General features: G+C 46.4%; 1 long non-coding RNA gene across 1 annotated transcript; it reads left to right on the top strand.

Annotated features, from left to right (window-relative positions):
* The first annotated feature begins 579 nt into the window (after positions 1-579).
* LOC123353875 lies at positions 580-5,311 on the top strand. The gene is made up of 3 exons (XR_006574578.1): positions 580-627; positions 4,473-4,639; positions 5,257-5,311. It is a non-coding gene; the product is annotated as an uncharacterized LOC123353875 (long non-coding RNA).
* The last annotated feature ends 11,722 nt before the right edge of the window (positions 5,312-17,033 follow it).

The raw sequence follows: 17,033 nt of genomic DNA on the forward strand, positions 1-17,033 counted from the left end.
TGGTCAGGGGTATTGACTTGCCTATGGAGGAAGCTACCCCAGTCTCCAAGCAGTTGTCTGTGAACAGCCCTGTGTGCTGGGACAAGGGAAATGAGATCCCAAGCTGTGTGTCTGGTGAAGGAGAATGTGTCTCCGGCTCTTCTGTGTCTGTGGAGCAGACAGAAGGTGCCTTTCAGCCTGTGATGGTTGAGGGTGATTCAGTTGTCTCGGAGTTGGTTGTAAATACAGCTAAAGCCCAGGAAGGGGATGGTCCTAAGTTTGTGTCTGCTGGGGAGAATGGCACTATAACTAGGTGGCATCCAGTTAGTGTCTTAGCAAAGTCCCAGAGACCAGACAATTCTGGTGCTTGGTAGTTTGCCAGTTGCTAATGTGTGGTTGGAAAAGGGTGTAGCAACTCTGTCTAATCAGGGTGATACCCTAGCCAGGCCATAAGGAGAGCATGAAGGTGATTTAATTGTGTTACCTACTAACAGTTTGACAACTTGTAGCAAGAAGGAAAAGATTCCTGAACTTGTTCATGGCCAAGGGAAGGAGAATGCTTCTAACCTGTTATCTAGAAAGTCTATAAGTTTGCCAGAAAAGGAATTGTGTAGGAATCTGCCTGATGGTCCAGAGGTGATTCTGAATGTAAGTGAGACCCAGCAGGAGTCTGTGGTTGCTCAGGAAAGTGTTTCCTTTAGAGCAAGCCCTAGGTGAAGCAGGGAAGGGCAGAATTTCTGAGAGGGGTGAATTGCTGCTTAGAGAAGCTCCTAGGGAAAGGAATCCTCATGGTAACCTGTGGAAGCAGTTTACTGCAACTGAAGAGTGTGAAGGTGATTTAATCAAGGAAGTTTCAGTTCCTAACAGCCAGAAATTTTCTGTTGTGAATGGATCCACTGACGTTCCCTTTGAAAGATCCAGTGTGGGTAGCTTTGAAAAGATCTCAGATGGAGTAGAAGCAGTTAAGGAAGTTGAGCAGCCTTATAACCAAGTGGCTGGGTTTGACCAGCTTGTTGGGAAGACAACGGTGTTGGAACAGGAATGTCTCCATGCTGATTCTGTGAGTGAGCAGTCTGTGCTTCGGGGTCTGAGGACAGATTTGGTTACTGGTGTTTCAGAGCAAAACAGTTTTATGGCTGAATGCTTCTGGATGCAGGGGAGAGCAAGCAAACTCTCACCCTCAGACCCTTTGGATTTGTGTGGTATCTCTGTAAGACAGAGTCCAGCCTTGGAATCGGTAGCAGCTAAGAAGTTGATGCAGATTACCTGGCTGGCAGGGAAAAGAAAGACTTGCTAATAGCTGTTAGCACAGAGAGCCCACCCCATCAGCCAGTGACTTCTGTTAGGCAAAAGCAGATCCAATCCCCTGTTGTTCAAACTAAGTTTTACCTTGAGTTTGTAAAGAGATTCAATCATGTTATTGATCATGACTTTGATAAACCCTTTCTGTTACACTGGTGTGGCTTCTAATCCAACAGTAGCTGTAGTGAGACAGTCCCAAGGATGGGGAGCACTTGGGATGCAGTCAGTGATGTTTGTGTCATCCCTTCCTGCATCAATTTTGCGTTGGGGATGTGACTTTATTGATATAAACTGGGACCATATAGAACAGGGTTTGCAACCAAGGTCCTGTAGTGGCACCAAATCTTATGTAAAGGGGGTCTTATAAGGTGTCTAAGAATCATAGAATCTCAGGGTTGGAAGGGACCTCAGGAGGTCATCTAGTCCAACCCCCTGCTCAAAGCAGGACCAAACCCAACTAAATCATCCCAGCCAGGGCTTTGTCAAGCCTGACCTTAAAAACCTCTAAGGAAGGAGATTCCACTACCTCCCTAGGTAACCCATTCCAGTTCTTCACCACCCTACTAGTGAAAAAGTTTTTCCTAATATCCAGCCTAAACCTCCCCCTCTGCAACTTGAGACCATTACTCCTTGTTCTGTCATCTTCTACCACTGAGAACAGTCTAGATCCATCCTCTTTGGAACCCCCTTTCAGGTAGCTGAAAGCAGCTATCAAATCCCCCCTCATTCTTCTCTTCTGCAGACTAAACAATCCCAGTTCCCTCAGCCTCTCCTCATAAGTCATGTGCTCCAGCCCCCTAATCATTTTTGTTGCCCTCCGCTGGACTCTCTCCAATTTATCCACATCCTTCTTGTAGTGTGGGGCCCAAAACTGGACACAGTACTCCAAATGAGGCCTCACCAGTGCTGAGTAGAGGGGAATGATCACATCCCTCGATCTGCTGGAAATGCCCCTACTTATACAACCCAAAATGCCATTAGCCTTCTTGGCAACAAGGGCACACTGTTGACTCATATTCAGCTTTTCATCCACCGTAACCCCTAGGTCCTTTTCTGCAGAACTGCTGCCCAGCCATTCGGTCCCTAGTCTGTAGCAGACCTGGTTATGGGCTGCTGGTTATGATTATGCTGTCTATATGTATGTATCATTTTGTAGTTGAAGTTATAACCAGTGATGAGCTGCCAAAATATTAACAACCGGTTCCCTCCTCCTCACCCCATGAGGGGGTCATGCCCCCCCGGGGACTCCTGCCCCATCCAACCTCCCCATGTTCCTTGACAGCCCCCCCCCCAGGACCCGTGCCCTATCCACCCCCCTTCCCTGTCCCCTGACTGCCCCTTGCCCCATCCAACCCCTTCTCTCATTCCTGATGGCACCCTGGGACCCCTACCCCATCCAACCACCCCTTCTCTCTCTCCCCTGACTGTCCCTGGAATCCCTACCCCTAACTGCCCCCCTGGGACCCTTGCCCCCGTTCAATCCTCTGTTCCCTGCCCTCTGATCGCTCCGACACTAATCCACCCGCCCCCCAACTCCCCTGCCTTCTATCCAACATGCCCTCCCTGCTCCCTTACCGTGCTGCCTGGAGGTGGGGGCCCAGCTGGGCTGGGACCGGAGCCCGCCTGGCCGAGGTCCCGGCCGGACCCGGGGGCCGGGCAGGAGCCGCACCGCGCTGCCTGGCGAGGTCGCAGCTGGACCCGGAGAGCAGGAGCCGCGCCGCCCGGCCCCAGGGTCCAGCCGCGACCTCGCCGGGTGGCGCCTGGAGCCCTCCTCCCGCTGGCCCCCCCGTCCCCAGCTCACCTGGTGGAAGCCGCTGCTTCCTTCTCAGCCCTCCCAGGCTTCCCGTGCGAACAGCTGATTCGCAGGAAGCTGGGAAGGGGGAGGAGAAGCCTCGGGAGCGTTCAGGGGAGGAGGCAGAGGCGGAGTGAGGTGAGCTGGGGCCGGGGAAGGGTAGGGAGCTGCTAGAGCGTTTGTTAAATTTAAAAGCCCTTTTGCAACTAGTTGTCCTTCCAGAAACAACCGGTTCTAAACAGGCTTCTAAATTTAACAACCAGTTCTCACGAACCGGTGCGAACCGGCTGCAGCTCACCACTGACTGTAATATGGTTTTTCAAATAGCACACCAAGTGAAGGCTGGGTTCAGTAAGAGGCACATCTTTAAAATAATGCAAGTAGATGGAATCAGGTAGTATAGATACTGCTGAGCCAATGTCCAACATTAGCTGAATAGAGTGGGATTTGCCTGAGGGTATGGCAGATATCTGGGGTGTCAGTGAAGGCCCAGCTGGTTATTATGGCTAACGAAGCCCCCAAACTGTGGAGAATTTAGGAACCCCTTTCCTGGAAATGTCACCCCCATATTTCTGCTGTTTGCTCCCCTCTAAATGGGGCTTTTTGGTGAAATCCAACAAAGCGGCCGTTTGTCTCTCATACCCGTGGATATCTGCCCTGTGCAATGCCAAGGCATGGGGAGCTCAGAAGCTCCCGTTCCCCAGCAACACACATGGCAAGGGCGGGGTGGGGTATGTTTTCTGCCAGATGAGTCCACATGCCCAGACAAATGGGGAAGCTTTGCCTTTGGTTACAAATATTGTCACTTCCTGCCCCCTAGCAAGCAAGTAAGGAGCATGGGCCCAAGGGACCAAATAAGACATGACTTAACCAAGGTGGCTCACAACACAGGCAGCAGCAGAGCTGGGACTAGAACCCAGGAGACCTGGCTCCCAACAAACCACCTCCCGCTCCAAGTCCCAGATCTTGGATTAGAACCCAGGAGTCCTGGCTCCCAGTCACCCCTCCCCAGCTCTAACCACTAGTCCTCTCCCAGAGCTGCGAATAGACTCCAAGAGTCCTGGCTCCCAGCCGCCACACTTCCATAGGGAACCTACCAGTAGCTGGGGCTAGCTCTATGCATGGCCCAAGGAAACTGGTGCCCAGCAATGCCAGGCTGGGCTAGGAGAGGGTACTCAGGAGCTGAGCGCAGCTCAGTGAGTGGATGGGGGTGTTCCCCAACTCCGCAGGGGGGTGTCTCAGGGTGAGGTTGCAGGACAAAGCCAAGGCACTGGGAGCCGCTGGCCCATTTTGGGAGGGGGAGGTGATGTACCTGGATCTGGCTTTTGTGTCCCATCTCTGTTGGATCAACACCGCCCCTGCCTCAGTTTCCCTTCTGTTTACATGTTTTCCCCCACAGGGAAGAAGCTAGTCAGGACTGGCACATTGGAAACAGGGACCGATCCTGGCTCCAGCGCCTGCCTGTCCCGGGCTTGGAGGCATGGCAGGTCGCCGAGGATGGATGAGGAGCCCTCCCCATCGGGCGGCCGGCTGGACAATGGCTCTTGGACACCACGTATTTTAATTGTGAGAGTTTCTTAAGAGAAGAGGAAATGTTTAGATGTTGCTTGTAATTATTAGAACTGGGAGCACTGGCTGCTGGGAGTCTGAAAGGACAGGAAACAGGAAGGCAGGGGGAGGAGTTGAAGAGGCTGAGTGAGAGTTACAGAGGGTGCAGCAGCAGCTTGGTAGAGGTTTCCACTTTCAAAATAAAGCCCTGTGAAGTTTGTTAGTACCTTGCCTGGTTACTACGACACAAAGGCAGCACTTGCAAAGGGAGGAAACACACACATCTGTAACATTTACCCTCCTGCATGGCCAGCCTTTTCTGGGGAGGCTTAGCCCCCCCAGCCTCTTATCTGTGCCACCTACGGCTGTGCTGCAGTAAGGTCTGTAGTGTAGCCATGGCCTTACGCAGCACAGCTAACTACAGGATGGAACAGATCGTTGCACAAGTAGTGAACACATATTTCAAGGGAGCATTCAAGGTGAAGCGGTCTGTTAATGCCCCTCTAGTCAAAGGGAGGAAAGGTGGCAGGGAGAGGGAGGGGGGTTATAAATTATTGCAATAAGCCATAAATCCAGTATCTTCATTCAGCCCATGGTTTTTAGGTGTGGAAGAATAACGCAGTCTTCACTCTTAGGTTGGTTGCAACATGTCAGAGGCAGTTCATTCTCAAGCATTATTGAAAGGGGGAGAGTGCACAACGGCAGGGATCCCAAAAGATAAACAAGGAAAGCAAGTATTTATACCTTTTGTTCCATACAGTAATGATCAACAACTGCATTTTGTTTATACGTCTTCCTTTCTGAGATCTTCCTTTTTCTCAGCAATTTCTGCTACAGTCTGCATTCTAGTCTTAGCTAACACAAGGTCGAAAAACAGCATCTCTTGCAGTTCTTTTCCACTTCAACCGGGCTTCCCTAATATAAATACAGAGAAATGTGTACACATAACCTGACCCCCAAACAAACCAAAAATCAAAGCCCTACCAAAACAAAACTGCACACACAATTCTCCCCATGAGAAGAGGATGAGAGAGAATGAACTGGACATGATAAATGTTATTTGCAATCATGTTGTAGCCGGGTCATTCCTAGGATATTAGAGAGGCAAGGTGGGTGAGGTATAGGGTGACCAGATAGTAAGTATGAAAAAATCGGGATGGGAGTGGGGTGGGATTGATAGGCACCTAAACCCCAAATATCTGAACCGTCTCTATAAAATTAGGACGTCTGGTCACTCTAGCTGAGGTAATATCTTCTGTTGGACCAACTTCTGTTGGTGAAAGAAATAATCTTTCAAGGACCTGAAGAACTCTGCAGTTCTTTCACCGACAGAAGTTAGTCTAATAAAAGATATTACCATGACAGATGTTAGTCATATCATTAATATACTAGGGGAAGCTGCTCAGATACTGCATTGACGATAACAGGATAAAAACCTATATAGAATACAGTGAAGGAGAAAAAGAGACTCTTTCTGAGATTATCCTTTTCCCCAGTGATCCTATTTGCTAACAAGTAGATACATTCTTCATGCTGTTGTGGCTTTGTGCAGAAGCGTGAATTGTCTCAGTAGATTCTGATGTATTTTATCCTTTAGGCAAAGATATCTTTAAAAAGGGACTATAAATAAGACGTTATGCAAATCCGCACCACTAGGTGGAAGCAGATATTTTGAGTTGTCATTTATTGAGAAACTATTTCAAAAAGCGCAGTAATGTTCTTGGAATTCTGCTTTCAGCCATAAGGCACACAGCTAAGCGGAGTCATCTATAGAGTGCTGGATCTTTAATTTTTTTTCCATAAAAAACCTGCTTAAATTCCCTTTAATAAATTGTGTTACCTTCACTCTCCTATTTGTCTGTGCTGTGACAGAAAAATAGAATTGTCTGTTAATAATGGCTTTTATTTGAAGCAGAGAGCTAGAAAACATTTTTGTCAAATGTGTTGAAGAAGAAAATCTCTCTAGAAATGCAAATTATTATTATTGTTGTTATTGGGTAAATTCTACAGTCCTTGCTCAGATCCTAAGAGGTACTTAGGCTCCTAGCTCCCATTGGTTTCAGCAGAAGTTAGGAGTCTAATTACCTTTGAGGATCTGGGTCTCATACCCTACTCAGACAAAACTTTGACTAACTTTAATTCAACCTAGCACTGAGTTGGGTTACGCCCAGTATCTTACTGTACATTGTACAGAAGCTTCTTGTTAGCAGGAGTTAATCTGCTGGCTATTTTTGCAGTAATGCATTTTCTGTATTTACCACCCTTGTTTTCTTGCATCCTCAGACATTTTGGGCCTTGTACATAATGTGTATAAATGGAATATTTATCATCCTCTCTGACTGTAATGTGTTGAAGTGATGGTGTCTTGTCAAGCTGCATTCAATATGGATTGACCTGTTGATCCTCATTAGTGAGAGAAGTATATGAATTACAAGCCCAAGACCTGCTACGGGCAGTATCCCACTGCTCATTGCTGCAGCTCAACTTGCACTGCTGCAGAACAGTGTGTGTGTGTGTGTGTGTGTGTGTACAAGGCTTGTGTTGTTCAAACCTGGCCCCCTGTAAACACACTCAGAGTCAACCTATGATCCAGCTCTTGTAAAATACAGCCAATTAACACCACAGTGACCATGGGTGTAAAGCTGTGGTCTCCTTTTGAGGGTCTACTGTTGCCCAAGATCTAAGTCAAGCTGAGGCAGTGTTTGGGGGGTGATGTGCTAATTTCTGAGCTCCTTGATGCCTGCACAGTGTTTGTCATGGCTTTGCCACACATAATGTTGTTCTGTTATTGATCTTAATTTGTTCTGTGGCATTACATGCATGAACACTCTTCCTATCACTGGTCCATGTGTAGTGGATTTATATGTGGATGTCTTGCCCTGATGTTAACAGCTGCAATGAACAAGCGTTATTACAATTACCCATGCTCCTACACAATGCTGCATTCTTGAAAGGCTGAAGTTTATGGAGCCAGGTGTAGATAGTGAGGAGTGCATAACATAAGGACAGAGACAGGCAAATTCTCTGTGCTGACCATGTCCTTAGCTTCTTACAGAATGGCTTCCTGTTTGTGCACTGACTCACCAACCTTATGAGAAGAGCTTAAAACTAAGTTCAGAGGGGGCAGGTCAAAAAAGGCACCAGGTAAAAAAAGGTGACCTTAATAGAGGACTAGATGTTTGGGGAAAAGCAGATGTGGAAAATTGTAGTAGAATTATAGGAGTAACAAAAGGGAAATCCATGGGGGTATCTGCTTAACATCTTAGCTGTCTATACACAAATGGAAGGAGTAATAATAATGAGGAATAAACAGTAAAATCTGGGAGTTTTAGTACATAAGTCATAACTGATCTTAACTGGCATCACAGATACTTGATGGGCTAAATCTCATGACTGGAATATTGGTATAGAGGGTAAAGGTAATAATTGGAGATATACCAATCTCCTAGAACTGGAAGGGACCTTGAAAGGTCATCAAGTCCAGCCCCCTGCCTTTACTAGCAGGACCAATTGTTGCCCCAGATCCTTAAGTGGCTCCCTCAAAGATTGAACTCACAACCTTGGGTTTAGCAGGCCAATGCTCAAACCACTGAGCTAGCCCTCCCTCCCACTATAGCTTGGTCAGGAAGGACAGGCAGGAAAAAAAAAGAGGGGACGTATTGCATTGTACACTTGTTCTGAGGTCCAGAAGAAGGTGAGAAGCAGACCAGTTGAAAGTCTCTGAGTGAAAAAACAGGGGTGATGTCCTGGTAGGGGTCTATTACAGACCACCAAATCAGGAAGAGGAGGGAGATGAAGCATTTCTAGAACAAAACCCAGAAATATTCAAAACACAAATCCTGATGATAATAATGGGAGATTTTACCTACCTAGACAGCTGTTAAGAAAGAAATATGGCAAAACACAAAATTATCCAGTAAGTTCCTGGAATGTACTGGGGACAATGCTTTGTTTCAGAAAATGGAGGTAGTAACCTGAGGGACAACCATTTTAGACTTGATTCTGACCAACAGGGAGGAGCTGGTTGTGAATGTGAAGGTGGAAGGTGATTTGGGTGAAAGTGATCATGAATGATAGATTTCATGATTCTAAGGAAAGGAAGGAGTGAGAATGACTGAAGAAGGACTACAAAAAGCACATTTCAATATACTCAGAGAATTGGTAGGTAGCCACCCATAAGGAAAATATCTAAGGCATAAAGGAGTTCAGGGAAGCTGGCAGTTTCTCAGGGTACGTCTACACTACGGGACTATTCCGAATTAGCATAAACCGGTTTTGTAAAACAGATTTTATAAAATCGAGTGCGCGCGGCCACACTAAACACATTAAATCGGTGTTGTGCGTCCATGGTCCGAGGCTAGCGTCGATTTCTGGAGCGTTGCACTGTGGGTAGCTATCCCATAGCTATCCCATAGTTCCCGCAGCCTCCCCCGCCCCTTGGCATTTCCGGGTTGAGATCCCAGTGCCTGATGGGGCAAAAATCATTTTCGCGGGTGGTTCTGGGTACAGCCTCACCCCTCCCTCCCTCCCTCCCTCCCTGACAGCGGCAGACAACCGTTTCGCGCCTTTTTTTGCTTGGTGAACCGTGCAGACGCCATAGCACAGCAAGCATGGACCCTGCTCAGCTCCATACCGCAATCGTGGATGTTTTAAACACCTCGCGCACTCTCGTGCAGTATATGCTGAACCAGGACCTTCGAACCGAGGCGAGTAAGAGGCGAATACGACAGCGCGGCGATGACAGTGATGAGGACGTGGACACAGAATTATCTCAAACCGCGGGCCCCGGCGCTTTGGAGATCCTGATGGTAATGGGGCAGATTCTATCCATTGAACGCCGATTTTGGGCCCGGGAAACAAGCACTGACTGGTGGGACCGCATTGTGTTGCAGGTGTGGGACGATTCCCAGTGGCTGCGAAACTTTCGCATGCGTAAGGGCACTTTCATGGAACTTTGTGACTTGCTTGCCCCTGCCCTGAAACGCCATAATACCAAGATGAGAGCAGCCCTCACAGTAGAGAAGCGAGTGGCGATAGCCCTGTGGAAGCTTGCAACGCCAGACAGCTACCGGTCAGTCGGGAATCAATTTGGAGATGGAAAATCTACTGTAGGGGCTCCTGTGATGCAAGTAGCCAAAGCAATCACTAAGCTGCTGCTACGAAAGGTTGTGACTCTGGGAAACGTGCAGGCCATAGTGGATGGCTTTGCTGCAATGGGATTCCCTAACTGTGGGGGGGCGATAGATGGAACCCATATCCCTATCTTGGCACCGCAGCACCAGGGCACCCAGTACGTAAACCGGAAGGGGTACTTTTCAATGGTGCTGCAAGCACTGGTGGATCACAAGGGACGTTTCACAAACATCCACGCGGGATGGCCAGGGAGGGTTCATGACGCTCGCGTATTCAGAAGCACTACTCTGTTTAAACGGCTGCAGCAAGGGACTTACTTCCCAGACCAGAAAATAACAGTTGGGGATGTTGAAATGCCTGTCGTTATCCTGGGGGACCCAGCCTACCCCTTGATGCCATGGCTCATGAAGCCATACACAGGCAGCCTGGACAGTGGTCAGGATCTGTTCAATTACAGGCTGAGCAAGTGCAGAATGGTGGTGGAATGTGCATTTGGCCGTTTAAAGGCGCGCTGGCGCACATTACTGACTCACTCAGACCTCAGCCAAACCAATGTCCCCTATGTTATTGCTGCTTGCTGTATTCTCCACAATCTCTGTGAGAGTAAGGGGGAGACCTTTATGGCGGGGTGGGAGGCTGAGGCAAATCACCTGGCCGCTGATTACGCGCAGCCAGACACCAGGGAGATTAGAAGAGCACACCAGGAAGCGGTGCGCATCAGAGAAGCTTTGAAAACGAGCTTCATCAATGGCCAGGGTACAGTGTGACTGCTGTGTTTGTTGATGAACACCCAACCCCCTTGATTGACTCAGTCCCTGTAAGCAACTCCCCCTCCCCCTTCGAGTACAGCTTACTTATGCAAATAAAGTCACTCTCATTTAAAAAGCATGAATTCTTTATTGATTCCTTATAAAAAGAGGGAGAGAAGTAAGGGTGTGGTTTGGGAGGAGGAAAGGAGGGATGGAGAAGGCCATTAAAAAAAAAATTCAGAGTAACGACATCCTTCTGGTTGGGCTGTCCACGGGGGTGGAGTGGGCGGGTGCACGGAGCCTCCCCCCACGCGTTCTTACACGTCTGGGTGAGGAGGCTAAGGAACATGGTGAGGGGGGAGGGTGGTTATACAGGGGCTGCAGCGGCACTCTGTGATCCTGCTGCCGTTCCTGAAGCTCCACAAGACGCCGGAGCATGTCAGTTTGATCACGCAGCAGCCCCAGAGTTGCATCCCGCCACCGCTGATCTTCCTGCCGCAACCGCTGATTTTCCTGCCGGTCTTCCTGCCGCCACCTCTCATCTCGGTTGTCCCTCCTGTCCTCACGTTCACTGGCCTCTTTCCTGTAATTTGAAACCACGTCCTTCCACTCATTCAGATGACCTCTTTCATTGCGTGTAACTTCCATAATATCCGAGAACATCTCATCTCGCGTCTTCTTTTTCCTCCGCCTTATCTGTGCTAGCCTTTGGGATGGAGGAGGGACGCTTGAAAAATTTGCAGCTGCATGAGGGAGATAAATATTTAGAAAGATACATTTTACAGAACAATGGTTATACTCTTTCACAGTGAAAAGCACTATTCACCTTACATAGCACATGTGATTTCCCTACAAGGTCGCATTTTTCATCTTAATAGTGACTGCTTGCAGCTCTTGGGTTACAGATCTCAGACACAGGTCCAGGCATCAGGATTCAGCTTGCATGCGGCCATGGTAAGCCACTGTCTCAGTGATTTACCCCTCCCCCCCCAACGCATGGCTAATACCACGCTAGCTCCCTGCTAATCAACAACCTTCCCCCTCCCCCCCACCCACTGCTTGTCCGGTAGCTTGGGGAAGATCGCCTCGCCGGTGACCAAACAGAAAAGATCATCGGCATTTCACTCCTCCCCTCCCCCCGCTTCGCTACGTGCAGGAAAGTGTTTTTTTAAGCTGCTGCATTCCACGAACCCAGTAGAAAAATGGCCACCCCCCTTACTTAAATTCCTGATTTCTAACCAGGTTATCCTGAACGATATCACTTTGCTGAGGATAACAGAACAAGATAAAGAGCGGATGCTTCTTGAATGCCAGCAGTCACCGGGACCATACGCCGCTATGCTTTGCCACGCAATGATACCTGATTACTTGCTACATGCATGGCATGGTAAAGTGTCCTACCATGGTGGGCGGAACAAGGATGCCTTGCCCAGAAACCTTCTGCAAAGGCTTCTGGAGTACCTACAGGAGCGCTTCATCGAGATGTCCCTGGAGGATTTCCTCTCAATCCCCGGACATGTTAACAAACTTTTCTAAGTAACTATACTGTCTGCGAATGCGTCCCAAGTCCTCAGGGCAAATCAATCATTAAAAAAGGCTTGCTTAAAAAACACTGTTTGCTATTTGCAAAGGTACACTCACCAGAGCTCCCTTCCATGGCGTCATTCTCTGGAATAGTTGCTTGTGAGGGCTGGGAGCAGGGTAATTCCGTCAGGGTGATAAAAAGCTCCTGGCTGCTGGGGGTCACGGAGTGCTGTGTGCTCTCTGCGAGGTCTTCCTCTTCTTCTTCCTCTTCATCTTCCCCGTCTGCATAATCCTCAGACATGGCAGAGATTACAACCCCCACCTCGGAATCCACGGTCAGGGGTGGGGTACTTGTGGCGCAGCCCCCTAAAATTGCATGCAGCTCATCATAGAAGCGGCATGTTTTTCGACCTGCCCCGGACCTTCCGTTTGCCTCTTTGGTTTTCTGGTAGGCTTGTCTGAGCTCCTTAACTTTCACTCTGCACTGCACGGAGTCCCTGCTGTGGCCTTTAGCTGTCATAGCCTTAGAAATTCTTTCAAATACTTTTTCATTTAGTCTTTTGGAACGCAGTTCTGTTAGCACTGAATCCTCTCCCCAGATAGCGATCAGATCCATTACCTCCCGTGTAGTCCATGCTGGGGCTCTTTTTCGATTCTCAGGAGACTGCATTGTTAACTGTGCTGATGAGCTGTGCGTGGTCACCTGTGATGATGAGCTCTCCACGCTGGGGAAGCAGGAAATGAATTTCAAAAGTTCGCGGGGCTTTTCCTGTCTACCTGGCCAGTGCATCCGAGTTGAGAATGCTGTCCAGAGCGGTCAGTGGTGCACTGTGGGATACCGCCCGGAGGCCAATACCGTCGATTGCGGCCACACTAACCCTATTCCGATATGTTAATACCGATATTAGCGCTACTCCTCTCATCGGGCAGGAGTACAGAAACCGATTTAAAGAGCCATTAAAATCGATATAAGGTGCCTCCTAGTGTGGACGGTTGTGGCGTTAAATCGGTTTTACGCTCCTAAAACCGATTTAAACGCCTAGTGTAGACCAGGCCTCATGGAGACAATATTAAAGGCACAACTGCCAATACAAAAGAAAGATAGGAAGAATAGTAAGTTTTTTAATGACCTGAAAATCAAAAAGAAATCCTACAAAATGTGAAACGGACGACTTACTAAGGAGGAATAGAAAAGAATAGCATATACGTGTAAGGATAAAATCAGAAAGGGTAAGGCACAAAATCAGTTATACATAGCAAGGAACAAATGTAATTGGAATTCTTTTTCCATATGGTTTACTGCAAAGTGTGTCATCACTCTGAATGCTTTAAAGGCAACATAACTTCCAAAATCAAGAGTTGGCTCTACATATGGTCCTACATATGACACCACACTGTATCAAAACACAATAAAAATTAATGTAGTTGATTTGTTTGGCAGGACATGGAAATTAAGTATACATTTCAATTAATTGTAAAATAATATAAAATCAATATTTGTAATACAGTTCAATAAGGTTTCATCAGGCTTTTTGATCAACCAAATTAAAAAGCAAAGGAAACCAACCAACCACACTCAAGGGTCACTGTGCATTCTCCAAGGCAGTTTATTCTCTTTCTTTGTTTGGTGCTTTTATTTTATATAAATTCAACCAGGAGCAGATTTTCAGGTAAAACCAATATTGGAAAGTGTGGTAAACAGAGAGGGACCAAACCAAAATTCAAAATGATGTTGAGAGAATGAGAAATTCTACACTGGAGCAAATGTAGCCTCCTATTGAACTGCTTACATGTATGGGCCCAGATATTGAAATGTATTTAGGTTCCTAAAAGCTACTGATTTCAGTGTGAGTTAGGAGCCTAAATACCTTTGAGGATCTTGTCCATGTAATTACAGCACATACCTGGTCAGCAGGAGATTATGTGGTATGCGACAGTCACATTGATGTCATAATAGTGCTTGCATAATCTGAACTGGCTATCCTGGCCATGACAGACTGAGAGGCCAGCTGCCTATCAGTACAGGAGCTCTTTGGAGAAAGGACTGGAGGAAGTGTTGAAAAGACTAAAACATGAATAAATTTGTGACTTTGGTAACCGAGAGAGGTAAGGGTCAGCACTGTATTTTCTAGATCCAGTCTATATTCACACACACATTCAGAAAGCATAGGCATACAGATAGATTAGTTGTAATGTTCTCCATTTCTATGACCAGAACCTCAGCTGATGTAAACCAGTGTTGCTCTGTTGTCTTCCTTGTAGCTGTGTTGATTTACACCAGTTCAGGACTTGGCCTACAGCCTCTGGAGCTGGAAACTTTCCTGAGAATCTCAGTTTGTATTGAATGTTATGGGGGAGGTCTCCCTACTTTTGTCCCAGGTGTTTTATGTTTATTATGTTTATTATCATTTTGTGTCTTCTGCATCCATGGAGCCAAGATCTAGCTGTGGAATCCTCAGAGATGGGGGAAACTAGAACAAAAAATACAGAGGGACTTCTCTTCTGGCTGTCTAAATGAAGCTCTGCTAATATCTTAAATGCAGGATAAGAAAGCATGGGGGTCACACTGCTTAGCAACACTAGTGCTCCTAATCCCACACTATCACAGCTGCAGCTAGATGGGCAGCGTAGGTTACAGTTAGGATTCAGTTTGCATCTGGGTGTTAGAACTGAAGGATGCAATTTGCATAAAGGATGAGCAATCACCTAACCTCAAGCAGTCTTTCCAGGGAAGGGGAAATCTTGTCAGTTCCTCCTTCATGCTTTGGAATGCTGTTACCATGGAGACAGATACATATGGCATTTCAGATTTCTTGTTAAATATTAAGGCTCCTGGAGAATTTCTGCCCACAGCTAAGAGATACATGGGAGATAAAATCCTGATTTTTTTAATACATCAGCTATTTCATAGTTTCATAGAGTTTAAGGCCAGAAGGGACCATTAGATCATCTAGTCTGACTTCCTGGATTTCACAAATCATTAAATTTCACCTAGTAGCCTTACACTGAACCCAAAAACTTGTCATCTGGGTGCTCAGGATTTTTGAAAATGAGGCCCTGACTAAGCAAAACTCTTAAAGTATGTGGTTAATTTTAGGTCTCTTTGTTGGCTTAGAGTTAAGCATGTGATTAGGATGCTGAATCAGGGTGTAGGTGCCTTAATATGGATTTAGGAGCTTAAGTTTAGGCAACCAGTTTTGAAAATTTGGGCCATAAAGTATTATTCTGTATGCTATCAAACCTCATCAATTGATAGTAAAGAGGGAAAGGAAGATTATTTTACACGGGGATCTACTCGAAAGGAGCAAATTTTCTTCATCATGATTTCCCCCCAAACACATTGGGTCCTTCAGCACACAAACCTGGTCATCAGAAGGAAGGAAGAGGATTTACATGATTCCCAGGTCGTCTTCTCCTCACAGGGTTTGGGCACCTGCAGAATCTTTACTGGATAGTGAATTAAAGAGGCCAGCACCAATTTGTACCATCAATGGTAACCAACTGAATCCTTTTATTTAATTTCAGGTGTTTATAATGAGGTTGTTTCCCTCCTGGCACATATGGCTGACCAAGATAAGAACAAAATTGCCCTCAGGATTGCCTCTATAGCTAAGACCAAGCTGGCTAGTGTTGTGAGAGTTCTGCTGGAGAAACTGCAACAGGATGAGGTAGGGCAGTTTCAGGAAATTAAATCTGCTTTCCATGTGTCCACACAAATTCTGCCTGACTTCCTGGGGGAATGCATTTCAGTATAGAACTTGGTCTGGTGCGCCATCAGTATTAATCCTTCTGTCCTCAGGCGTGAACTCATCATGCAAAATGCTGTTATTACAGATCAGGATGATATAATGCTCTATAAAGAGAGCATTGTCCTTTTACACACAGTGGAGTACATGGGTTGTATATAGTAAAAGTACACTATAGGACTAGCAATAATCTTTTTTAATAATACTGTGCCCTTCTTTAGCATCTTCATCCAAAAATCTCAAAGCACTTACCTAATACTAGTGAATTAAGACTCACAGCACCCTTGTGAGAATGGTAAGCACGATCCCCATTTACAGATGATTTGTCACAGGGAATTAAGTTACTTGCTCAACACCACTTAGCAAGTTAGTAAAAGAATGTGAATAAAACCCAAGTGAACTGACTCCCTGCTCTTATTCCTAACCAACACTCCTTTCTTATGATGACATATGTCATAGGTCTCACCCCCACTTAGAGCTGTTGGGTTCCAAAATGGGGACCTGCATTGGTTTCCCTCTAAACTAAAAATCCTAGTTTAGATCTGGTAAAAGCTGCCACCACCCAATCAGGTACGTGGATTGGGACACAGTCCTTCCCCAAAATCCTTGGGGATCCCAAGCGCCCCAAATCCATGGAGTTCTTACATCCAGGAGAAATAAACCATTCCCCCCTGCTTCCTCCCCCCTCCCTTTTCCTAGGAGATCTAACTACAGAGGGATGCCTCCCCCTCCCCTTTCCCTGAGAATCCACCCAAAGAAAGATTAACCAAGTCCTTTACAGAAAAGATTTATTAAAGAATAAAAGAAAGTAACTGTCTCTGTAACCAAGATGGAACAATATACAGGGTCTAAACTTATCAATCTCTGGAGAGAATTCCCCCTCCTTTCTTTCTCAGTAAAAGCAATAACAGTACAGACTTAAAGAAATTCTATAGCAAAACACAGAATTGCAAATACAGAAATAAAAGTATAAGAATACTAGTTCCTTGTTAATACTCACTAGCTTGAATAGAAGAATTTATTGCAGAAACCTGGGAGGACTTGATTAAGATGTCTGGACTCTCTTAATTCCCAAGAGAGACTCTCCAAAAAAACAAAGAACTGAAAAAAAAAGCTTCCTTCCACAGGGATTTGAAAATAACTTGTCCCTCATTGGTCCTCTGGTCAGGTGTCCACAGGTACTGCTTGTTAACCCTTTACAGGTAGACAAAAACCTTAACCCTTAACTAACTGTTTATGACAACATATTATTGAGATTAT

The sequence above is a fragment of the Mauremys mutica genome, chromosome 20 (assembly GCF_020497125.1).
Source record: "Mauremys mutica isolate MM-2020 ecotype Southern chromosome 20, ASM2049712v1, whole genome shotgun sequence".
Classification (NCBI taxonomy): Eukaryota; Metazoa; Chordata; order Testudines; family Geoemydidae; genus Mauremys; species Mauremys mutica.